Source organism: Oncorhynchus mykiss, chromosome 7 (genome assembly GCF_013265735.2).
Source record: "Oncorhynchus mykiss isolate Arlee chromosome 7, USDA_OmykA_1.1, whole genome shotgun sequence".
Lineage (NCBI taxonomy): Eukaryota > Metazoa > Chordata > Actinopteri > Salmoniformes > Salmonidae > Oncorhynchus > Oncorhynchus mykiss.
The window spans coordinates 78499796-78527295 of NC_048571.1; positions in this window are offsets into that span (position 1 = coordinate 78499796).

Consider the following 27500-nt stretch of genomic DNA (forward strand, 5'->3'; position numbering starts at 1 on the left):
TGTTTGTCCTGTTTCCTGTTGTGTGGCTGTGTTTGTTCTGTTTCCTGTTGTGTGGCTGTGTTTGTCCTGTTTCCTGTTGTGTGGTTGTGTTTGTTCTGTTTCCTGTTGTGTGGCTGTGTTTGTCCTGTTTCCTGTTGTGTGGCTGTGTTTGCTCTGTTTCCTGTTGTGTGGTTGTGTTTGTCCTGTTTCCTGTTGTGTGGCTGTGTTTGTCCTGTTTCCTGTTGTGTGGCTGTGTTTGTCCTTGTCCCTGTTGTGTGGCTGTGTTTGTCCTGTTTCCTGTTGTGTGGCTGTGTTTGTCCTGTTTCCTGTTGTGTGGCTGTGTTTGTCCTGTTTCCTGTTGTGTGGCTGTGTTTGTCCTGTTTCCTGTTGTGTGGCTGTGTTTGTTCTGTTTCCTGTTGTGTGGCTGTGTTTGTCCTGTTTCCTGTTGTGTGGCTGTGTTTGTCCTGTTTCCTGTTGTGTGGCTGTGTTTGTCCTGTTTCCTGTTGTGTGGCTGTGTTTGTCCTGTTTCCTGTTGTCTGGCTGTGTTTGTCCTCGTCCCTGTTTGTGGCTGTGTTTTTCATTGTCCCTGTTGTGTGGCTGCGTTTGTCTTGGCCTCAGGCCCAATGTGTCCAAGACAAGCTTTTTGTTTGACATCGGCCATCTTGGTGCAGGTTGATGTTTATTGTCATGAGTCTTGTCCTGGAGGCAGAACTGTGCAATTTCCGCTAGATGGGCAAGCTGAAAAGTCATATTTGGCTATATGGGAGAGTGGGGTATGTTGTGCCAAAGCAGTAAGTTGAGCCACCCTTGTTTCTAGGAAACTATACACAAAACATATAATTTGACCAAATATTTAGGAATAGATCATAATTTAATGGAGTCTGTGAAGGAAGAAATCACATGGAAAAAGTGGTAAGCAAGTTAGGTCTGAAAAAGAAGAAGATTTTTACCAATTCAAATGAATGTATTGTGTTAAGAGGTTTCATGATGCTTGTATCTTTAACCAAAGTAGATCATTTTAAGATTGTTTTATATATCAGTTGGGGTCTCTATGTCTTTTCTATTTTTAATTTTTAATTTCACCTTTATTTAACCAGGTAGGCTAGTTGAGAACAAGTTCTCATTTACAACTGCGACCTGGCCAAGGTAAAGCAAAGCAGTGCGACAAAAACAACAACACAGAGTTACACATGGAATAAACAAACATACAGTCAATAACACAATAGAAAAATCTGTATACAGTGTGTGCAAATGAAGTAAGGACGTAAGGCAATAAATAGGCCAATAGTGGCAAAGTAATTATATTTTAGCAATTTACACTGGAGTGATATATGTGCAGATGAGGATGTGCAAGTTGAAATACTGGTGTGCAAAAGAGCAGAAAAACAAAAACAAATATGGGGATGAGGTAGGTAGTTGGTTGGATGGGCTATTTACAGATGGGCTGTGTACAGGTGCAATGATCAGTAAGCTACTCTGACAGCTAAAGCTTAAAGTTAGTGAGGGAGATATAAGTCTCCAACTTCAGTGATTTTTGCAATTTGTTCCATTCATTGGCAGCAGAGAACTGGAAGGAAAGGTGGCCAAAGGAGGTGTTGGCTTTGGGGATGACCAGTGAAATATACCTGCTGGAGCGCGTGCTACGGGTGGGTGTTGCTATGGTGACCAGTGAAATATACCTGCTGGAGCGCGTGCTACGGGTGGTTGTTGCTATGGTGACCAGTGAAATATACCTGCTGGAGCACGTGCTACGGGTGGGTGTTGCTATGGTGACCAGTGAAATATACCTGCTGGAGCGCATGCTACGGGTGGGTGTTGCTATGGTGACCAGTGAAATATACCTGCTGGAGCGCGTGCTACGGGTGGTTGTTGCTATGGTGACCAGTGAAATATACCTGCTGGAGCACGTGCTACGGGTGGGTGTTGCTATGGTGACCAGTGAAATATACCTGCTGGAGCGCATGCTACGGGTGGGTGTTGCTATGGTGACCAGTGAGCTGAGATAAGGCGGAGCTTTACCTCCTTTACCTTTATAAGCTTCAATATGATGTCCTAAACCTAGCATGGAAGTACATCCTTGTAGCTTTGTGGGCTAATATAGTCAAAATGTTTGCCTCGTTGTATGTTGAGCCAATGGCCTTGGGGTAAGTTGTGCCAAGAGCATTTATTTTTGGACAAGCTATGTATTCAAAACTGTAATGTTCACATGAATTCAGATTATACACAACATCCTGAAATAATGTATATCGGATTTTGAACTAAACCCCCTGGTATATTTAACAATAATTGTTTTATTGCAGTGGAAATACAATTTCCAAGAGAGTTTGTTGTGTTGGAACTCAGGTCAAATGATGTGAGTGTCTCCCAGACCAACACCGTGGGATTTCACAAGCCTGCCCTTCCCCTAAGCCCAAAGTAACTGTTCAGAACACAACACATAGATGGCTTCAACTAAAGGACCCAAGTTCCTAAACATACGGCGTAGTAAAATATCTTTGGAGGTACATTTTTTAAATTATTACTATTATTTCAACTTGTTACCCCCCCCTCCAATTGGTATTTACGGTCTTGTCCCATCGCTGCAACTCCTGTATTGACTAGGGAGAGGTGAAGGTCAAGATCCATGCGTCCTCTGAAACACGACCCTGCCAAACCCCACTGCTCTTGACACACTGCTCGCTTAACCCGGAAACCAGCTGCATGCGCCCGGCCCGCCACAGGAGTCGCTAGAGCACGATGGGACAAGGACATCCCGGCCGGCCAAACCCTCCCCTAACCCTAACTCCCCTAACCCTAATTAGGCAACGCCTTATGGGTTTCCCGTCGCAGCCGGATGCGACACACCTCGGGATCGAACCCTGATCTGTAGTGACGCCTCTAGCACTGAGATGCAGTGACTTAGACCGCTGAACCAGGGTCAGTAGTGATGCCTCTAGCATTGCGATGTAGTGACTGAGACCGCTGCGCCACTCAGGAGGCCCTTGTTTGAACATTGTTACATTTAAAAAGCTGTACACTTGCAACCTCAGTGAGTAAGAAATACAGACGAGAGAGAGACGAAATACCCATTGCAGGAGATTGGGATACGACTTTGTGCTACACGTTCAGATGTCCAGCTTCTATCCCTTGGGCGAACGTTGATGTCATTGTCGAACTCTGTCCTCACTCCCTGCCACCCCCTCCTCCCCTCCATCACACACTCCTTCCTGACTCCCCACTTCCTCTCTCAGCACTCACGCCTCTGGCGCTGCAGACAAGCCTTTGTGAGGATTAATTAACCAATTAGGAGAGGTGCCCCTGGGAAACGCTGCAGGGGCGCCCTTCTCGTCATCACCCCGACACTGAGGGGCTCCCCTCTCGTCATCACCCCGACACTCAGGGGTGCCACTCTCGTCATCACCCCGACACTGAGGGGCTCCCCTCTCGTCATCACCCCGACACTAAGGGGCGCCACTCTCGTCATCACCCCGACACTCAGGGGCGCCCCTTAATTAGGTCATGCTGGGGTCCCCAGGAGAGAGAGGGAGAGAGAAAAAAAAGAGAGTGAGCGAGAGAGAGAGAGCGAGAGGAGAGAGTAAGGGAGAGTGTTTTCGTGTGTGGTAGAAAGAGAAAGAGAGAAAGAGAGAGAGAGAAAGAGAGTTTGTGCATCCCCCTGAGTGAGCAACCTTTTAAATTGAATTATCATTCGTCCTGATGTGGATCGCTGTCTCGGAGTCTTGCAGCCCCCTCTTAGCCCTGGATGCTGGCAAGACGAAACACCAGCTCTCTCGGCACTGCTTGGTGATGCTGATAAATGGGAAGCAGACCCCCCTCCCTTCTTCTCTATTTTCTTTAATCACTGCTTATAGTTCATAGTGCAGGTGGCTCTGATTGACTGTCTGTCTACAGACCTATAGGCAGCATCTGTCCTTGGGAGGAGACCTCCCTTTCTTTTGGAGGAGATACTTTAGGGTAAGGGTGAGTGTGTGTGTGTGGCGGGGTGTTTGGGCGTGTGTGTGTGTTCAGGGGAAAGAGACAGAAAAAAAGAAGAAACGACTGAAATACAGTAGAGCATGAGACAAAAGAGAGAGACTGACTGGAAGAAGAGGAGATGGAGAGAGAGAGGGAGATAAGCCAAGTGGAGCGGGGAGAGAGGTAGAGAGAGAGAAGCATAGTAGAGAGATAAGGAGAGAGAGAGAGCAAGAAAGAGAGAGAGAGAAATATAGACAGAGAGAGGCGAGGCGATTGAAAGAATTCCATGTTTATGATATTATTCATTTGTTTTTGCCCCAGTTTATAATCACATTGGTCCATAATGATATCCCTGTACATTACAGTGGACGTGCCCTAAATACGCCCACTGAACTTACTGAATCAACCCATCAGCCAGCCAATCAGCCAGCCAGTCAGCCAGCTAGTCAGCCAGTCAGCAAACCAGACAGGCAGCCAGCCAGCCAGCCAGTCAGTCACTTGAGATTGACGGGTGTTGCAATTCTGGCCTACTGTGGCATGTATGCTCAGTGTCAGTTTTGACTGTCCGTAGACAGCAGGGGAGAGAGGGAGAGAAAGACAGAGACAAGATGAGTCCACACACACACTGTCACCCCTGCTCGCATGGACAACTTGTGACATCACTGATCTGCATGGCCGTGCGTTATGAGCAGGCAGGCTGAGATGTATACCCACTCTAAATGATGGGGCCTGACCTCTGGGGGCCGAACCCACTTAGCCCCTGAGTGTGCGAGAGTGGGCCCCCGCTGTGCGGTTAGCGATAAGCCTGATTCCAGGAGAACTGGTTGTCACTCGGGGAATGGTGTTGTGTTTTATGCATATGTAGATCTGGTCATCACTCGTATTGACGGTGTGTGGTTATTGTAGTGCTCTTTAGTTTAAGTTTGATTTCACTAGTGTTGTACACTATATTACAGTAAAGTATATATTTACAGTATATTATACAGTTAGCAATATTTTAGCATTAGCTCAATGCTAAATTGTTTTATACAATTGTGACATTTACTCCTGAGGTGCTGACTTGCTGCACCCTCGACAACTACTGTGATTATTATTATTTGACATGCTGGTCATTCAAATCTGAGACAGCAAATCTGAGACAGCAAATCTGACAGCAAATCTGAGACAGCAAATCTGACAGCAAATCTGAGACAGCAAATCTGAGACAGCAAATCTGACAGCAAATCTGAGACAGCAAATCTGAGACAGCAGATCTGAGACAGCAAATCTGAGACAGCAAATCTGACAGCAAATCTGAGACAGCAAATCTGAGACAGCAAATCTGAGACAGCAAATCTGAGACAGCAAATCTGACAGCAAATCTGAGACAGCAAATCTGAGACAGCAAATCTGACAGCAAATCTGAGACAGCAAATCTGACAGCAAATCTGACAGCAAATCTGACAGCAAATCTGAGACAGCAAATCTGACACAGCAAATCTGACAGCAAATCTGAGACAGCAAATCTGAGACAGCAAATCTGAGACAGCAAATCTGACAACAAATCTGACAGCAAATCTGACAGCAAATCTGAGACAGCAAATCTGACACAGCAAATCTGACAGCAAATCTGAGACAGCAAATCTGAGACAGCAAATCTGAGACAGCAAATCTAACAGCAAATCTGACAGCAAATCTGAGACAGCAAATCTGACAGCAAATCTGACAGCAAATCTGACAGCAAATCTGAGACAGCAAATCTGACAGCAAATCTGAGACAGCAAATCTGACAGCAAATCTGACAGCAAATCTGAGACAGCAAATCTGAGACAGCAAATCTGAGACAGCAAATCTGACAGCAAATCTGAGACAGCAAATCTGAGACAGCAAATCTGAGACAGCAAATCTGAGACAGCAAATCTGACAGCAAATCTGAGACAGCAAATCTGAGAAAGCAAATCTGACAGCAAATCTGACAGCAAATCTAAGCCAGTAAATCTGAGACAGCAAATCTGAGACAGCAAATCTGAGACAGCAAATCTGACAGCAAATCTGACAGCAAATCTGACAGCAAATCTGAGACAGCAAATCTGACAGCAAATCTGAGACAGCAAATCTGACAGCAAATCTGACAGCAAATCTGAGACAGCAAATCTGAGACAGCAAATCTGAGACAGCAAATCTGACAGCAAATCTGAGACAGCAAATCTGAGACAGCAAATCTGAGACAGCAAATCTGAGACAGCAAATCTGACAGCAAATCTGAGACAGCAAATCTGAGACAGCAAATCTGAGACAGCAAATCTGACAGCAAATCTGAGACAGCAAATCTGAGACAGCAAATCTGAGACAGCAAATCTGACAGCAAATCTGAGACAGCAAATCTGAGACAGCAAATCTGAGACAGCAAATCTGAGACAGCAAATCTGACAGCAAATCTAAGCCAGCAAATCTGAGACAGCAAATCTGAGACAGCAAATCTGAGACAGCAAATCTGAGACAGCAAATCTGAGACAGCAAATCTGACAGCAAATCTGAGACAGCAAATCTGACAGCAAATTTGAGACAGCAAATCTGACAGCAAATCTGACAGCAATAGTTGTCTGGGAAAAAATGGGTAGAAACTAACTGGTATTAGTGAAACTCTACTGGTGGGCCTTCTACTTCACTCAGGGGGAAATGGTTTAGAAGAACGTCGTCTGCATCATATAACCTTCACCATATGTCATAAAATAGCCCTTTTTTAGATGAACACACTATCTTTAAAAATATATCTCAAAGGATTAGTCTGACCATGGGGGCCTGAACACAACTTCCATCCCCCAGATCAGGAATACGAATAAAACCATCTATCTGCTCCTCCTCCCTCTCTGCGCGACCTCCCTCTCTGCGCCTCCTTCCTCTCTGCTCCTCCTCCCTCTCTGCTCCTCCTACCTCTTTGCTCCTCCTTCCTCTCAGCTCCTCCTCCCTCTATGCTCCTCCTTCCTCTCTGATCCTCCTTCCTCTCTGCTCCTCTCTACTCTTCCCTCCTCTCTGTTCCTCACTCCTCTCTGCTCCTTGCTCCTCTCTGCTCCTAGCTCCTCTCTACTCCTCCTTCCTCTCTGCGCCTCCTTCCTCTCTGCTCCTCCTCCCTCTCTGCTCCTCCTACCTCTTTGCCCCTCCTTCCTCTCAGCTCCTCCTCCCTCTATGCTCCTTGCTCCTCTCTACTCTTCCCTCCTCTCTGTTCCTCACTCCTCTCTGCTCCTTGCTCCTCTCTGCTCCTAGCTCCTCTCTACTCCTCCTTCCTCTCTGCGCCTCCTTCCTCTCTGCTCCTCCTCCCTCTCTGCTCCTCCTCCCTCTCCGTTCCTCACTCATCTCTACTCCTCCTCCCTCTCTGCTCCTCCTTCCTCTCTGCTCCTCTCTACTCTCTGCTCGTCCTTCATCTCTGCTCCTCCTTCATCTCTACCCCTCTCTGCTCCTCCTTCCTCTCTGCTCCTCCTTCATCTCTACTCCTCTCTACTCTTCCCTCCTCTCTGCTCCTCTCTGTTCCTTGCTCCTCTCTATTTCTCCTCCCCCTCTGCTCCTCCTTCCTCTCTGCTCCTCCTCCCTCTCTGCTCCTCCTTCATCTCTACTCCTCTCTGCTCCTCCTTCCTCTCTACTCCTCCCCCTCTCTACTCCTCCTCCCTCTCTACTCCTCCTTCCTCTCTGCTCCTCTCTACCCTCTGCTCCTCCTTCATCTCTACTCCCCCTTCATCTCTACTCCTCTCTGCTCCTCCTTCCTCTCTGCTCCTCCTTCCTCTCTACTCCTCTCTGCACTTCCCCCCTCTCTGCTCCTTGCTCCTCTCTTCTCCTAGCTCCTCTCTACTCCTCCTCCTCTCTGCTCCACCTTCATCTCTACTCTTCCCTCCTCTTTCCTCCTTGCTCCTCTCTGCTCCTCGCTCCTCTCTACTCCTCCTCCTCTCTGCTCCTCCTTCATCTCTACTCTTCCCTCCTCTCTCCTCCTTGCTCCTCTCTGCTCCTCGCTCCTCTCTACTCCTCCTCCATCTATACTCTTCCCTCTCTCTCCTCCTTGCTCCTCTCTGCTCCTCCTTCCTCTCTGCTCCTCTCTGCTCCTCGCTCCTCTCTGCTTCTCCTCCCTCTCTTCTCCTCGCTCCTCTCTACTTCTCCTTCCTCTCTGCTCCTCTCTGCTCCTCGCTCCCCTCTACTTCTCCTCCCTCAATGCTCCTCTCTGCTCCTCGCTCCTCTCTACTTCTCTTCCCTCTCTGCTTCTTTCTGCTCCTCACTCCTCTCTACTTCTCCTCCCTCTCTGCTCCTCCCTCTCTGCTTCTTTCTGCTCCTCGCTCCTCTCTACTTCTCCTCCCTCTCTGCTCCTCTCTGCACCTCGCTCCTCTCTACTCCTCCTCCCTCTCTGCTCCTCCTTCCTCTCTATTCCTCCTTCCCCTCTGCCCTCTCTACTCTTCCCTCCTCTCTGCTCCTCGCTCCTCTCTGCTCCTACTCCATCTCTGCTCCTCCTTCCTCTCTATTCCTCCTTCCCCTCTGCCCTCTTTACTCTTCCCTCCTCTCTGCTCCTCGCTCCTCTCTGCTCCTACTCCATCTCTGCTACTCGCTCCTCTCTGCTCCTCCCTCTTTATTCCTCCTTCCTCTTTATTCCTCCTTCCTCTCTGCAGTGTTGCAACGACAGAGCAGCAGCAGCATCTCGTTACATCTGCAAGTGATCTCCTGGAGCACTCTGGGAAACGTCTTAAAAAAAGAGAAAAAGAAAAACAGAGTTTTTACTGCATCCTTGCATATCCTGCCCTAATGAGCCCCCCCTCTTCCCTTGACCCATCTGTCCCCAGCGGGACAGGCAGTACCAGGGCCGCACGGGGCCCGGACAGTCCTGGGGTGGTGGAGGGGGTTTCAGGGGCCCATTATTAGGAGCTGGTATGATATTAATTCCTGGGGCCCCTGAGATAGCCCCAGGCACCCCCTGGCTGGTTGGCACCCTCTACATGATACAGTCTCATTATCTCTGGCTGGTTGGTACCCTCTACATGATACAGTCTCATTATCTCTGGCTGGTTGGTACCCTCTACATGATACAGTCTCATTATCTCTGGCTGGTTGGTACCATCTACATGATACAGTCTCATTATCTCTGGCTGGTTGGTACCCTCTACATGATACAGTCTCATTATCTCTGGCTGGTTGGTACCATCTATGTGATACAGTCTCATTATCTCTGGCTGGTTGGTACCCTCTACATGATACAGTCTCATTATCTCTGGCTGGTTGGTACCCTCTACATGTTACAGTCTCATTATCTCTGGCTGGTTGGTACCATCTACATGATACAGTCTCATTATCTCTGGCTGGTTGGTACCCTCTACATGATACAGTCTCATTATCTCTGGCTGGTTGGTACCCTCTACATGATACAGTCTCATTAGCTCCGGTTGCAGCAGCTTGTTAACCCTGCTAATAGAAAAGGGGAGCCAGTATGAAAGACCCAAGGAATTTACTGGCCGGTCCTGACATCAAAGGATAGTGGCTGAAGTTGGCCAGGGGATGGGAGGGAGGGAGGGTTCAGTGTAGAAAGAGACACGATAAGGACTGCAGTTAACAGTTGGAGGATATGAGGAGAATATGCTGTTTGAGGTATGTCGTCATGGTAAAGGAATAGCTTCACACAGTTTGCCATTTTGGTGACAGTTTCAGGTCAAATTTTTAAATATCACCACCAAACATTATGCTCTGACAAATGAGATATCCGTTTTGCTGAGATTCAATTGATTTGTTACACAAAGTTACACATGCCATAGCATTCCCAGATATCATCTGCATCCACATCGGTTAGACAGCAAATAGTCCCATGCAACTACAATTTCCAGCAAGCCGTGTCTGGCATGGCTACAACGGGTGAACTGGCCATCTGGCATTTTGGGGAAATGGGCCTGTCTAACTTTTTTTTGTACAATTATTATCATCTGGCTAATAATGAGGGGCCTCAAGGAAAATAATGGTCCGGTGTGATAGAAATGCCAGAGTCAATTTCTGGTCCCAGTATGCCCCTTATGGCTACTACAGGAATAGAAGCAGCTGAGTTGATGTGCACATGAAGTCTTGAGTTATCACGCCAGAGGACTGAGCACACACCCCTGAGGGGCTGATCCTCAACACGGGGGCCACTCAGGGGTGTGTGCTCAGTCCCCTCCTGTACTCCCTGTTCACTCATGACAGCATGGCCAGGTACGACTCCAACACCATCATTAAGTTTGCCGACGACACAACAGTGGTAGGCCTGATCACCGACAACAACGAGACAGCCTATAGGGAGGAGGTCAGATACCTGGCCATGTGATTCCAGATTTCCAGAACCTATCCCTCAATGTGATCAAGACAAAGGAGATGATTGTGGACTACAGGAAAAGGAGGACCGAGCACGCCCCCATTCTGGTCGATGGGACTGTAGTGGAGCAGGTTGAGAGCTTCTAGTTACTTGGCTTCCACATCACCAACAAACTATCATGGTCCAAACACACCAAGACAGTCGTGAGGAGGGCACGACAAAGCCTGTTCTCTCTCAGGAGACTGACAAGATTTTGCATGGGTCCTCAGATTCTCAACAAGTTTCTACAGCTGCACCATCGGTTGCATCACTGCCTGGTATGGCAACTGCTTGGCCTCCGACCGCAAGGCACTACAGAGGGTAGTGCGTACGGCCCAGTACATCACTGGGGCCAAGCTTTGTGACATATATACCAGGACCTATATACCAGGTGATATCAGAGGAAGGACCTAAAAAACTCCAGCCATCCTTGTCATAGACTGTTCTCTCAGCTACCGCACGGCAAGCGGTACCGGAGCGCCAAGTCTAGGTCCAAAAAGCTTCATAACAGCTTCTACCCCCCCCCCCCCTCTTTAACGCTGCTGCTACTCTGCCACTCTCTGTCTGTTATCTATGCATAACTTTAACTCTAACTACATTTACGTATGACCTCAATTACCTCAACTAACCTGTGCCCCCGCACATTGACTCTGTATCGGTACCTCCTGTACATCCTCTTACTTTTGGGGGGGTATTTTCTTAAAACTTCAGTGTTGGTTAAGGGCTTGCAAGTCAGCATTTCACTGTAAGGTCTACTACACCCGTTGTATTCGGCGCATGTGACAAATGCAATTGGATTTGATTGTATTTGATTTGATAACCCGTTGCTCCGTTGCCTTTTCGGTCTAAGACGGGTGTGGCAGTTGTCACTTGGCAAACTGAAATCCCCGATGTGGGGAAAGCTGCTTTGTTGAGAGGAACATGTAATCCACTTACTGAGTCATATGTGTTTGCATTTGGATCCTACTTGTCATTGACATTGTCATTGTTTGCTTTGTCTTTTCTGGGTTTTCAACATTTTTGGGAGCAGAGGTGAAGGGCAGTGGTGAAGTATGGTATTCCGGTTTTCCACTAGATTCTGGGCCAAATGAAGGTGAACCACAATAGCATAGAAAGAGGAATTGGGGTGCTCAACTCAAACTTTTGTAGTATTAAAAAGCATTTGGGTGCCGGGTTCAAAAGGCATACATTTGAGAAAAGGAAAAACCTGCACTCACTGAAATATTCTTCAAGTTGTAATGTCTGTTTTTAGAAGCAGTAGAGGTCAGAGGACACAGACGTGTTTCGGCAACAGCCTTCGTCCGCGTCATTACATCCCCTAATACCAGGTTCTGGGTTGTCATTCCGCTGTCAATAAACCAGCTAATTACTCTAGGTGATTAAAAGGTGAATATCTCAAATGTTAACTATAAAAACAGCATAAAATTACTGTCTAATCAGTTTTCTTGAATGAATGAACCCATTGGGCACACACTGGTTGAATCAACGTTGTTGCCATGTCATTTCAGTGAATTAACGTCTGTGGCCAGTGGGAAGTGCTTCTCGGTAAGCAACCAACATGAGAAAAATTAGCTGGTTTATTTTTACTGTAACTAATCTTCTTGTCTATCAGTTCGACTTTTTCCATCAATTACAGTTGAACTTGGCTATGTCTCTTTGAATGTCTCCCCCTTCCATTCCTTTTAACGTGGACTGTTTACGCTCAAGGGTCAATTAGACTGATTTATCTCTCAAACCATCTTTATGCTCTGTTTATGTTTTTCATCCTAGAAATACATCAAATAAACGATTAGGATCTCTTTGTTTTTCGATTTAAGATGAAAAATACAAGTATTATTAGTTGCACAAGATACTGGTTAAAATAGACTTTGAAGAAATCTGGCTTGTGAAAGACGTTCAAGTATGATGAAAAGAAGAGAAAGTGAAGTTGACAGCTTATGTTTTTTGCAGCTGCCTAATTAAAATGAAGCTTGATGAAAGTGCTTAGCTATGCTCTGTTAAGCCTTTCAATGACTGTTTTCATCCATTAAAATGACCAGGAAAACAATGTTTTACAATTTGCCAAACATAAACTACGGGTGATTCACTGTCAAATAAACAATGGAAGTCGTTTCTTTAGCTGGACATATTTTGGTGCATACTGATGTCCCTATTGTGTGGTGATCAGTAACTAGTATCTCTAATGGGCTGTCAGGGAAGGAACACATTCTTAAAGGGATGAATTGTCATTGTTTTTCCCAAAGACAATGTCGTAGCATTGATTGAATTCAACTCCGATGTAGCCAAATTGCTGCTGTGATAAGCATGGCACTCTATGCCACTCAGTACACAAACTGACATACTGTAGCAGACTGTCTTTTCCATAAACTCATATCAGTTGTTATTGTTATTGTTATGTATGAAGACGGCGTTGTTGTTCATTTAAAAAAAAAAAAAGAATTGGCCAAGGACTGACTGATGCAAAACATATCACATACACAAATTGATGGTCATTTCCTAAGGAGATATATTGTTATCGCGATTAAATGTGAGTTTCCCAGCAAAACAAACTGTTACAAACCCCAAACCTCTTATGACTGGTATGCCTGCCATGCAGTCACCTTCATCTGGTTCTAATGAAGCTAGTTTAATGTACGCCCCCAGCCCTTCCAGTCCTCTCCTCTGCCCCGTTCCACAACGTCCCAGTGACAGTCTAATCTTATGCCACCAGCAGTATTCAGCTGTCAAAACTGTCAATTCTACTCTTGTAACCCGCATGGCTGAAACATAGCCCTGTTCTCTTCGGATCACTCACACTAGCCTACACATGACTGCGCATCGGCGGTGGAACCATGTTTGAGTATCTTTGTGTTTGTTGTCACATGGGTGTTCTGTCACCATGATCTCTGTACAATTTGATCATTTCGTATATGGCATCCATATGTGACCTAATATGGACACCATACTTAGAGTCACCTTGTTGAGTGATTACATTATCTTCCTATGTTTAATGGTAATTAGCTGCATGCATATTTCAAAGAAATACATTAAGTAAGAAATAAATATGTTATTATGGGGGAAAAATGCTCTACTGTATCTATTGCAAAGGGCTTATCTGACCAAATACCATGTCCTCTTATAACACAAAACCATTCTCTGGAGCATATGTGACCTTTTAGCACAGAAAAATGATTTCAGCAAGACTGGAACATGTCCGTCACAGGTCTCTAGCAGCAGTCATGTGGCCATAAAAATGGAGACCATGAAAGATGTATTACAGGGACCAAACAGCAAACAAGGGCTCTATTGGAGGATGGCGGTGACGTCATCTCTGCTGAGTAAGAACAACATGGTCAGGAGGGTTCATAAACTATCCTTGTGGCCTGACAGTCGCCAACTAGCAGGGTCATGGGCCAACTGTGCTGTCTGCAAAGGAGAGGTCCTCCGAGGACATGGAAACGATGGAAACGTGTGTCCACGTCCTTTTGAGAGAGAGGGACTTACATATCTGAGATAATCACTTAGGGCTCCACGAAATCTGTAGCGCTGAAGATGCGCACTACAGCGTGATTAAAAAATAAAAACCTTTCCATTTCAATAATAAACTGTATTTCAGCACTACAGATTGAATGGAGCCCTTAATCAGTATGTACATGGTAAAATATGTTTCCCATTGGTCATGAGTGACACAGGGGTCTAAGGCACTGCATTTCAGTGTTTGAGGTGTCACTACAGACGCCCTGGTTCAATTCCAGGCTGTATCACAACTGGCTGTGATTGGAAGTCCCAATTGAGTGGTGCACAATTGGCCCAGCGTCGTCTGTGTTTGGCCGGTGTAGGCTGTCATTGTAAATAAGAATTTGTTGTTAACTGACTTGCCTAGTAAAATAATAAAAATATCTTATTGTCAATTAATAAGAAAAGTTATATCTGTCAATAACAGATATGAATAAGAATGAGCAAAAAAAGAAGAAACTTAAAACTACTATAACTATAAAGCTCATAAATACATTTGAACTTTAAAGTGTTTGGGTCAGGAAGAAAATGCAATGTGAGAAAAAAGGCCTAAAATGGGATGGGGGATGGGGGACAACAACATGCAGAACACCATCTAACGAAACAATCCCAATCAACAATATGGAAGCATGCATTCCCATTGGTTGATTGATTGATACATATGCTCCATTCAAATATACAGAGCAGGCTATTAATGTCTTTCAATGTAATAATCCACAGGTTTAGCAATAACACATGACCGCAATTCAGACAATTCTATAATGGCATCTAAATAACCATCCAGGAAAGGAAGCTGCTGCTCCAAAGCTGCCTTCAAACAATCGAAACGTGCCGTTTCTGATAAGAGAAAGATTGAGATCGAGATTCTCATGTATATAAAAAAAACGGTCATTGCACTTGTCACATTATAGCATGTCAAGAAAATGAAATGTATTCAAGCCTTCGGCTAAGTATGACCTTTTAGGGAATCCCAGGCACACTATTACTAATTAACCCGTCATGTTCATGCGCACAGACATTCACACACACGACGACGCTGCCTTCATTAAGAGAGACACGGAGATCAGACGATTAATTTAATCTACATAAATGCAAATGTCCTCCTTGAGCGTCCTACAGTTGAAGAGTGCGTTAAGGAGGGCACGCAATTTGAGTGCTGCAATAGGCTATGAAATAGTATCGTTTACAAAAGTATTATGTATGCATAATATATACATTTATTAAAATGTTTTAATAAGACAGCACTTCCTCATATAACTATTCACCTCTGTCCTAAATATTTCCGTTGTTGCTTTGATTTTCTTCTTCCCAGAAATAGACTACAGACATGGGCCTATGGCGCTAATTAGATTGAAACAAAGAACACTTGGTTTGAATTTTAACCGAGGACTTCATCATCAACCTCATTAAGTTGATAAATATACATTGATTATTAATGCAAATTAATCTAATTCGTAATGCTCTTTCTCTTCTCTAGCAGTTGGATATCGAAGCTTTGACATGTCCGGAAAGAAGAGTTTGTGCTTGACAGACATACATGCGTCTGTAGACTCAACTGTGAAATGCTTTGATTATTAGACAAACCAAATACCACACCATATGGCTACTCTTATTGACCAAAATGTTATAATAACGAAAATATAACAAGGACATAAATGTAACCCAATTGTTTTCAGCAATTGCCAAAACGTCAAGGTTGAAGTAAAATCAAACATTCAGTGTTTTATAGCATTATTGGCTAATGACAAATATTAGGCCTAATACCCAACTAATATTGTACAATTGTATTACCAATCGAATTACTTGGTGTGATGCTGATATATTTAAAACAACTTTTGAGGGGGAAAATCATCCAGAATTTAATCAAGGTGCTCTGACTCCTGTTATGTAAAAATATCTCATGTGCTTGGCATTTTATTGCACTACGCGAGCGATACATTAATTGTATTCAGTGAGTGGTGAAAATGTCACTGAACGTATTAGGCCGGTTAGTTATTCTTAGAAACCACAAGAAAAATGTTACACACATTGTGAAGTGAAAGGAACTAAGCTACATGCTCAGGCCAGTTGTTTAATGCTTCGCAAGACACGAGCAAAACGTTGTTTTTCAGTGCTATCTCGAACTCCTTTTGATCCCTCACATCTACGTTTTAGAAAATAACAAAAAGAAACGTGATTTGTAAGTTTATTGACATTTATGCGTTATCTTCTTAAATATGATTAATCACTCTACTAATTCTATAGCCTATAGGCAAACATAATGATATGGAATGACATCCAGTAGGCTTTGCCAATTGAGAACCTTTTTAAATACTAATCAAAATAAATACTGTAAGGCCTATGTCTAGAGCTTTTACAGCTAAAATTAAAATAATAACGGATGAACAGTTATTTTAAATGTGCACCCACTTTCAACCTCATGTTAATGTCAACATATGCCAGATAAAATAACATTTAGGCTACCTTTACAGCTCCAACTGTTGTACTAGAGTATCACTCAGATACAGTAAAACCTGTGTTTGATGCTCTCTTGTGTAGCCTACTCAATCATGTTTACAGTTCCTGACCAATTGAGGCAGCTGTTGTTGGTGAGTTCTGGAGAGAGAGAGAGCGAGTGAAAATAACACAGCACCTATAGTAGTTTTGACCCACCAGGCTCTGTTTAAGCGGTTAAAGGGTTCCCTAGATTGCTGCAGTGGGACTGAATCAGCCCCACATTTAACAAGTCTCCCCCTTTTAAAAAGCATGTTAAACAAACACAGCTCTTTTGTACGGGCCTTCCCTTTGAGGCCGGCACAGTGTGAAAAGGTGGAGCTGGGGGTGGAGAGACGAGTTCACCGCAAGCTAACACTAAAGGCTTGGCCCTTGTTGAACACAGGAGTTTAGGGAGTTTATTTAGAGAGAAGCAGTTGAATGGGGCTGCTCGGGCTGTGAATAGGGGGGGGGGGGGGGGGGGGGGGCTGCTTTCATTAGGTAGTGACCGCCTGGCTGGGGTATAACAGGGCCTTAAAGGAGGCTTGATAGGTATGTGATGCCCTGCTGAGGATCCAGTGAGATGGAAATGCTGTAATTGTCATGATCTAATGACGGCTCCTCATGGCTGTTCCCAGAGAGTGCTCACTGTGCTCGCACCATAAGGAGGGGGCACAGGAGAGCTAGGAGGGTGGGTCAATCAAATAGAGCCACGGGCCCCTCTTGTCGCACTAGAATAGGGGAAAAAGAGCCAGCGTTAAGTTCAACTAGGTTCTGCCGAGGAGAATGTGAGGAAAAGGCTAATTTGAGACTGATCGTGTAGGGTTGGTTTGTACGCTTTCTAGGGTTTCAGTAAATACAGAGGTTACCACTTTTAACACAGTGTCTTGAAAGATGTCATATTTTTTGAATTAATCAAAAACATTATACAAATAACAAAATAGTGCAAACGTTGATCAGTGCTTTTGTTTATCCAATTAAGTTCATTGTTTTATTTTACAATATCTAGTAAATAACAAAAAACATGCCTTTATCATTTCCACTAGCGCTGGCTTTGCTGATAACTACTTTATTGGGGGAAAATATACTTGATTTGATTGTGATGTGTTGTCTCACCTAACTATCTGAAGATGAAAGCACTAATTGCAAATCGTTCTGGATAAGAGCATCAGCCAAATGACTAAAATGTCAAATGTAGTAAGCCCAGATTTTAATATCCACATCATTCTAACATTTGTCATTAGAAATTTAATGAATAAAATAGAAATGATAAAAACACGTTTATTAAAGTCCTTGGGCTTTTAGGGACATTTTGTTTGTATAAATGTAGTCCCTAAATCTCCCCATTCCAACCCTGAAACATCACGCTGAAAGCCCAACGATATCAACATGACAGAATCACACCATGACATAACTTCCAATCCAAGCCCTGGCACAAACAATAGTGTAAACACCAAATCCATTGCCTAAATTATTCTGGTTCACAGAACCGATTGTATCGAGCCAGTAAGGCTATCACCGGTCACATGACACGCATTTAGAACAATAAATGATGTAATTGATGCCGCAGCTATTCACTGCTTCCCACTGCTTCCTCCGTGCCATCATTATGGAATAACTAAAGAGTGTGAACATCCTTTCTCCACCCGACGTTGCCTTTAAGACTCAATGGTGAGCAATACAGTCATCCTGATGCTGAGTTGGTCTCCTCTCCTCCGGCAGATATGATTTACAAACTGCATCAAGGGGACCTCAGGCTTTGTTTGCTGTGTCGCTGCCCTGAGACAGAGTACAGCGCATGCCTTCTGGACTACACTAAGCTAGGTTGGCAGCGGGCGTGTGTGAAGTGCCAGGCTTGAGGGAGGATTGGTGCATGTGTGTTTGTGTGTGTGTGTATGCACTTTGTGAATGTGTATGCATGCGTCTATGTGTGTGTGTGTGTGTGTGTGTGCCTGTGTGTGTATGTGTGTGTGTGTGTATATGTGTGTATGTGTTTCGGTGTCTGGTGAGGACGATGTGACTCATACCACCTCGTTTGGCACTCATCAGTTTGAGACTTGTGAAAAGCGCCAAAGTGAGGATTGTAACGGAGCAGGACACTCGTCACCGGTTCCCCACGAGACTCCCTGACACCTGTCATGGCTGGTTATAGTGAGGACCTGCTATTCTCCACCTCCAGCCTCGCCTCTCCTCGCCTCTCCTCTCCTCCACCAAGGATGGGGGGAGGGGGGTGAAGTGGTGGAGGAGTGGAGTCCTCTCTCCGTCTCGGTGTTCCTCTGGTTAGAGGACATGGAGTGTGGAGAGGAGTGGAGAGGAGTGGAGGGGATGGGTCTGGGAATGTCTGCTGGGCGATCGTATGTCCTTCAGATAAGCATGCTTCTCTATGGGCCCTGTGGCTACTGCCTGACTGTGTGTGTGTGTGTGTGTGTGTGTGTGTGTGTGTGTGTGTGTGTGTGTGTGTGTGTGTGTGTGTGTGTGTGTGTGTGTGTGTGTGTGTGTGTGTGTGTGTGTAACAAGGACAAAAGAGAGACTGTGTGTGAGGATAAAAACATAGAACATGTTTTTTACACAGTGGGCCCACTCTGATGCAGAGTTGGACAAAACGTTACATGAAGTTGCCCCTATTACTATCTAATTAACACAGTATTAACTGTGTTAACAACATAGCAGTTACATAGGTTTTACTATGTCATTACATGGTCTTAGGGTTGTTATAGAATCCGTTATTACACAATTGGAACAAGGAATGTGTAATTACACAATCACTTGCTGAAGATTATTCCACATGTGTGTCACGTCCTGACCTTAAACATCCTTTTTATGTCTCTATTTTGGTTTGGTCAAGGGCGTGATTTGGGGTGGGCATTCTATGTTTTGTGTTCTATGTTTTCTATTTCTGTGTGTTTGGCCGTGTGTGGTTCTCAATCAGAGGCAGCTGTCTATCGTTGTCTCTGATTGGGAATCATACTTAGGTAGCCTTTTCCTACCTGTGTTTTGTGGGTAGTTGTTTTCTGTTTTGTGTGTCTGCAACAGACAGAACTGTTTAGCTTGTTCCGCTTTGTTATTTTTTGTTCTAGTGTTCAGTTTTATTAAAAATCATGAACACACACCACGCTGCACCTTGGTCCTCTTCTTCAAACAGCCGTTACAATGTGTAAATACTAACGTTATTAGACATTATCGTGTTCCACAGCTGTGAATTACCATGTTAATAAAACGTTAATAACTCAAACCAAAATATGACCTTGTTACATGTCACAACAAGGAGCCACTACCAATAGACTAGGACCTGGGTTGATACATAGACTAGGACTTGGGTTGATACATAGACTAGGACCTGGGTTGATACATAGACTAGGACCTGGGTTGATAAATAGACTAGGACCTGGGTTGATACATAGACTAGGACCTGGGTTGATACATAGACTAGGACCTGGGTTGATAAATAGACTAGGACCTGGGTTGATACATAGACTAGGACCTGGGTTGTTACATGGACTAGGACCTGGGTTGATACATAGACTAGGAACTGGGTTGATACATAGACTAGGACCTGGGTTGATACATAGACTAGGACCTGGGTTGATACATAGACTAGGACCTGGGTTGATAAATAGACTAGGACCTGGGTTGATAAATAGACTAGGACCTGGGTTGATAAATAGACTAGGACCTGGGTTGATACATAGACTAGGACCTGGGTTGATAAATAGACTAGGACCTGGGTTGTTACATAGACTAGGACCTGGGTTGATTAATAGACTAGGACCTGGGTTGATACATAGACTAGGACCTGGGTTGATAAATAGACTAGGACCTGGGTTGATACATAGACTAGGACCTGGGTTGATACATAGACTAGGACCTGGGTTGATACATAGACTAGGACCTGGGTTGATACATAGACTAGGACCTGGTAACAACATCTGTAACAAGGCGCACCCTGTCATTAACTACCGGTCATTTTCAATGTGTTTATTTCTATGGTAGGACCTGGCTCAGAGGCTAAACCGAATCAAGTGTAATGTAAGAACAATGCATTTACATAGGATATACTTGTATTTACAATGTACTTACCCAGGAGCAAGCAACTTAATATAAAGTGACATTTGAATTACTTTGTAGTTACAATGTAACAACTTTTGCAGACAATAAGCTATCCAGGAGAAATAAGGAGACAGGAGACATTTTTTAGTTTGGCAACTTAATGTAAGAGTGTTACCCAGTTCTAAACAGTCTCTATATTGAGATTGTATACTCTGCTTTATTTAAAGTAGCAGGTTTGACATTTGAAAAAGAATGTGAAGAAGTATTTATTTTATACTCACTATGAGCAAGACACTTGAGATCCCGCATCAATCATGCACTGATGTCTAAGGTAGATCTGAATTCAAACTTGAGACGAGTGCGGATTTCAGGTTAGGATTTGATCCTTTTATGCTGTATATAGAAGACTTTTTCAGTCTTGAATACGTTGAGGAGCACGTTGTTATCAGGAATCACATTGACTGGGAAAAGTTGACATACAAACAGTCTGTGGGATGCTAAAATAGAGCAAGGTAAGAGCTGTAAAACAGTGTGAGGGAGAGAGAGAGAGAGAGAGAGAGAGAGAGAGAGAGAGAGAGAGAGAGAGAGAGAGAGAATGCGCACAGAGAGAGGGAGAGAGAGAGAGAGAGAGAGAGAAAGAGAGAAAGATAGAAGAAAGAAAGGGAGAGGGAAAGAGAGTGAAAAAGAGACAGAAAGAGCTGGAGAGCGAGTGAGTGATGAAGATAGAGAGAGGGAGAGGAAGAGCAGCAAGCTGTAAGCTCTGCTCTCACATGTGCATGGAAGCAATTAGACGAGAACAGAGCTGAAAAAGTCAAGACGAAATGTCGAAAACACGAGTTTGGTAAATGACCTCATAAACACCAGCCAACCCCCCCCTTTCCTCCCCTTCGAAACACTACACCCCCCTTCCCTCCCTCTCTGCTCTCTCCCCCCTCTCTCACACCCTTTCTCTCTCTCCCTCTATTTCTCTTTCTTTCTCTCCCCCCCACTCTCTCTCTCTCTCTCCCCCTTTCTCGACTCTCTTCCCCTCTCTTCTTCAGCGCTCTATCTCCTCTCACTCTGTCTCTCTCTCTGTCTCTCTCTCTCTCTGTCCTGCTTGGCTGCATGTTCAGTTCATCTGGTGTTCATATGGGCTCCAGTTCCCTCCTGCAATCCATCCCAAAACTATTTCCTTTTTCAATTTCCAGGGGAAGTTGTTAAATGGTTCCTGAACCAAGCTTTTTTTTTCTGCCTCTCTCTGTGTGCATTCTCTCTTTCTCTCTCTCTCTCTCTTTCTCTCTCTCTTTGTGCGCATTCTCTCTCTCTCTCTCTCTCTCTCTCTCTCTTTCTCTCTCTCTCTGTGTGCATTCTCTCTCTCTCTCTCTCTCTCTCTCTCTCTTTCTCTCTCTCTCTGTGCGCATTCTCTCTCTCTCTCTCTCTCTCTCTCTCTCTGTGCGCATTCTCTCTCTCTATTTCTCTCTCTCTCTGTGCGCATTCTCTCTCTCTCTCTCTCTGTGCGCATTCTCTCTCTCTCTCTCTCTCTGTGCGCATTCTCTCCCTCTCTCTGTGCGCATTCTCTCCCTCTGTCTCTCTCTCTCTCTCTCTCTCTCTCTGTCTCTCTCTGTCTCTCTGTCTCTTTCTCTCTCTCTCCAGCTCTCATTCTATCTCTCTTTCTCTCTCATCTCTCTTTATAGTATATACCTTGACTTTTACTGTGCTAGGGAAAGTCATTAATCCGTGAAATCTTTTTAGTTCTCCACCTTTTCTCCCATGCTCTTCTCTGTCACTTCCTGTTGGCTTGATTAGACTGGATATTCCAGCTGATAGTTCACTTCCTGTTGGCTTGATTAGACGGTGGATATTCCAACTGATAGTTCTGCATGACTCATCAAAGCATTTCCTCCTTAAAGCCAATCAAAACATTGCAAAATATCTCTGTTCATAATTCATCAAGTTCATCATCTTTAATGTCAGACAACTTGCAATGACTATTGTGTTATGTGGTTGAACTGCCCAGACTCGTCAAAATTACACAAGACAAAAAAGACATTACAAAACCTGCATCAGCGGTGGCCATTTTGAATCTAGCTAGGTCAGAGGTCACTCACAGAGGAGCGAGAGGGCACATTCATCCCTGGTGTCATGGCTGAACTGGTAACGCCCACTACAGTGAGAGGAAAGTGGCTGAACTGGTAACGCCCATTACAGAGAGAGGGAAGTGGCTGAAATGGTAACGCCCACTACAGAGAGAGAAAAGTAAAGACATTTTATATTTAATGTTTTAATCACTTAGCAGACACTCTAACCCAAAATAACTTACACTAGTCAGTGCATATATTTTCATTCGTACTGAGGGAGTGTACTGAACACATTCTTCCCACGGAGAATAGCAAAGCAACTACTGCCAATTGTGTGGGCACAAAACCAAGCACAGTTTCTCAGTAGATTCCCCCTGCTTGTATCTATATTTTAAAGTCTGACGGGGCTGATGTGATTCGGATGAGTCTATTACCTGAACAGTATATTACCTGAACAGTAGATTTACTGAACAGTATATTACCCGAACAGTATGTACTACCTGAACAGTATATTATCATAACAGTATATTACCTAAACAGTATATTATCATAACAGTATATTACCTGAACAGTATATTATAATAACAGTATATTATCATAACAGTATATTACCTGAACAGTATATTACCTGAACAGTATATTATCATAACAGTATATTACCTGAACAGTATATTACCTGAACAGTATATTATCATAACAGCATATTACCTGAACAGTATATTACCTGAACAGTATATTATCTGAACAGTATATTACCATAACAGTATATTATCTGAACAGTGTATTACCTGGACAGTGTATTATCTGAACAGTATATTACCATAACAGTATATTATCTGAACAGTATATTACCTGGACAGTGTATTATCTGAACAGTATATTACCTGGACAGTATATTATCATAACAGCATATTACCTGAACAGTATATTACCTGAACAGTATATTATCTGAACAGTATATTACCATAACAGTATATTACCTGAACAGTATATTATCATAACAGCATATTACCTGAACAGTATATTACCTGAACAGTATATTATCTGAACAGTATATTACCTGAACAGTATATTATCTGAACAGTATATTACCATAACAGTATATTATCTGAACAGTATATTACCATAACAGTATATATTCTGAACAGTATATTACCATAACAGTATATTATCTTAACAGTGTATTACCATAACAGTATATTATCTGAGCAGTATATTATCTGAACAGTGTATTACCTGGACAGTGTATTATCTGAACAGTATATTACCATAACAGTATATTATCTGAACAGTATATTATCTGAACAGTATATTACCATAACAGTATATTACCTGAACAGTATATTATCATAACAGCATATTACCTGAACAGTATATTACCTGAACAGTATATTATCTGAACAGTATATTACCATAACAGTATATTACCTGAACAGTATATTATCATAACAGCATATTACCTGAACAGTATATTACCTGAACAGTATATTATCTGAACAGTATATTACCTGAACAGTATATTATCTGAACAGTATATTACCATAACAGTATATTATCTGAACAGTGTATTACCATAACAGTATATTATCTGAACAGTGTATTACCATAACAGTATATTATCTGAACAGTATATTACCATAATAGTATATTATCTGAACAGTATATTACCTGGACAGTGTATTATTTGAACAGTATATTATCATAACAGTATATTATCTGAACAGTGTATTATCTGAACAGTATATTACCATAACAGTATATTACCTGAACAGTATATTACCATAACAGTATATTATCTGAACAGTATATTACCATAACAGTATATTATCTGAACAGTATATTACCTGGACAGTGTATTATCTGAACAGTATATTACCATAACAGTATATTATCTGAACAGTGTATTATCCGATCACATATAGGAGAAACACACATAGGTACAATAGATATAGGTGAGTGTCTCACTCTCAGGAACGACCAGTTAGTGATGGAAATGTATGTATAGTGAGGCAATCCGTCATTGTAGAGAGATACAGTATGCTAGATGTATGTTTAAAATGTTTGCACTTTGTTTTGAATGCCTGTAATGTGGAACCATGAGTAACAATACACTTAAAGCAAGGTACCACCCTTTGTTTTTACACTGCTGCTACTCGCTGTTTATTATCTATGCATAGTCACTTTACAAATGACCCCGACTAACCTGTACCCCCGCACATTGACTCGCTACCGGTACCCCTTGCATATAGCCTCGTTATTGTTATGTACATTTCTTTTGTTACCTATTGATTGATAAAAACATTTTTTACTCTAATTTAGTTAGTAAATATTTGATGAACTCTAGCTCTTGAACTACATTGTTAGTTAAGGGCTTGTAAATGAACGTCTCTCAGTAAGGTCTACACCTGTTCTATGTAGCGCATGTGACAAATACCATTTGATTAGATTTGATTCCGTACTATTGATGACAGTAAAGAACCCTGTGTTCATATGTCATAATACGGACAACGTACTTCGGCCATCTCTTGCCTTTTATAATTTAGCAATAAGGCACCTCGAGGGGTGTGGTATATTTCCAATATACCACGGGTAAGGGCTGTCCTTAGGCACGACGCAATGCGGAGTGCCTGGATACAGCTTTTAGCTGTGGTACAGTGCCTTGCGAAAGTATTCGGCCCCCTTGAACTTTGCGACCTTTTGCCACATTTCAGGCTTCAAACATAAAGATATAAAACTGTATTTTTTTTGTGAAGAATCAACAACAAGTGGGACACAATCATGAAGTGGAACGACATTTATTGGATATTTCAAACTTTTTTAACAAATCAAAAACTGAAAAATTGGGCGTGCAAAATTATTTAGCCCCTTTACTTTCAGTGCAGCAAACTCTCTCCAGAAGTTCAGTGAGGATCTCTGAATGATCCAATGTTGACCTAAATGACTAATGATGATAAATACAATCCACCTGTGTGTAATCAAGTCTCCGTATAAATGCACCTGCACTGTGATAGTCTCAGAGGTCCGTTAAAAGCGCAGAGAGCATCATGAAGAACAAGGAACACACCAAGCAGGTCCGAGATACTGTTGTGAAGAAGTTTAAAGCCGGAATTGGATACAAAAAGATTTCCCAAGCTTTAAACATCCCAAGGAGCACTGTGCAAGCGATAATATTGAAATGGAAGGAGTATCAGACCACTGCAAATCTACCAAGACCTGGCCGTCCCTCTAAACTTTCAGCTCATACAAGGAGAAGACTGATCAGAGATGCAGCCAAGAGGCCCATGATCACTCTGGATGAACTGCAGAGATCTACAGCTGAGGTGGGAGACTCTGTCCATAGGACAACAATCACTCGTATATTGCACAAATCTGGCCTTTATGGAAGAGTGGCAAGAAGAAAGCCATTTCTTAAAGATATCCATAAAAAGTGTCGTTTAAAGTTTGCCACAAGCCACCTGGGAGACAAACCAAACATGTGGAAGAAGGTGCTTTGGTCAGATGAAACCAAGATTGAACTTTTTGGCAACAATGCAAAACGTTATGTTTGGCGTAAAAGCAACACAGCTCATCACCCTGAACACACCATCCCCACTGTCAAACATGGTGGTGGCAGCATCATGGTTTGGGCCTGCTTTTCTTCAGCAGGGACAGGGAAGATGGTTAAAATTGATGGGAAGATGGATGGAGCCAAATACAGGACCATTCTGGAAGAAAACCTGATGGAGTCTGCAAAAGACCTGAGACTGGGATGGAGATTTGTCTTCCAACAAGCCAATGATCCAAAACATAAAGCAAAATCTACAATGGAATGGTTCAAAAATAAACATATCCAGGTGTTAGAATGGCCAAGTCAAAGTCCAGACCTGAATCCAATCGAGAATCTGTGGTAAGAACTGAAAACTGCTGTTCACAAATGCTCTCCATCCAACCTCACTGAGCTCGAGCTGTTTTGCAAGGAGGAATGGGAAACAATGTCAGTCTCTCGATGTGCAAAACTGATAGAGACATACCCCAAGCGACTTACAGCTGTAATCGCAGCAAAAGGTGGCGCTACAAAGTATTAACTTAAGGGGGCTGAATAATTTTGCACGCCCAATTTTTCAGTTTTTGATTTGTTAAAAAAGTTTGAAATATCCAATAAATGTCGTTCCACTTCATGATTGTGTCCCACTTGTTGTTGATTCTTCACAAAAAAATACAGTTTTATATATTTATGTTTGAAGCCTGAAATGTGGCAAAAGGTCGCAAAGTTCAAGGGGGCCGAATACTTTCGCAAGGCACTGTATATAGGCCATATACCACAAACCCCCGAGGTGCCTTATTGCTATTATAAAATGGTTACCAACATACTTAGAGCAGTAAAAATACATGTTTTGTCATACCCATGAAATACGGTCTCATATACTGTACCACGACTGTCAGCCAATCAGCATTCAGGGCTCGAACCACCCAGTTTATAACACATCATAATAATACAGTCATAGTAGAACTAATGTTCTAACAGAAGTAAACAAAAACGATAACTGTCGAGGTTGCTGTTCATGGATCAGTCTCGTGACTTATATGTGTGTTATGACATTGGGATGAAATTTCCATATTCATATGTGGCATTAAATTACCCCTTTGCGGCCTGAGGTAATTCATAATCGCTTGATAAATGCTATCAAGAAGCATATCTGTATGTTCCCACTTACCCAACATGACTGCAAAGTTAAGTTGATATCTTTTTTTTGTTGTTGCATTTTGACGTTTCCTAAAAAATATGAATATACCGTTAAGGGCACAAAAGCATGGTGAGGACACGAGGACAGTGTTGAGCTGTGAGTCACCCTGACATTTCCGAATCAGGGCTAGAGTTGCTTTTCGTACAACGCAGTCTATTATACGACCCTATTCGTGCGCAGCCACAGGGTCATCCACCATGCACAGAACACACAGGTAGGGGAAGAGCAAAACACTGCCACGCTTCTCAACAGGTTCAGGTCGACTGCCCAGAAGACATGTATTCTTCACACGCATTAGATAAACATTCGTTATGGCATTTGTTGCAACACAACATCCACACAATATCACATGGGCGGGTTACTTACATGTAATAATTAGGTACTGATCACACAGGATAGACAATCCTACTGTGTGTGATTTATAACGGAGTACACCTGCATTAAGAAATA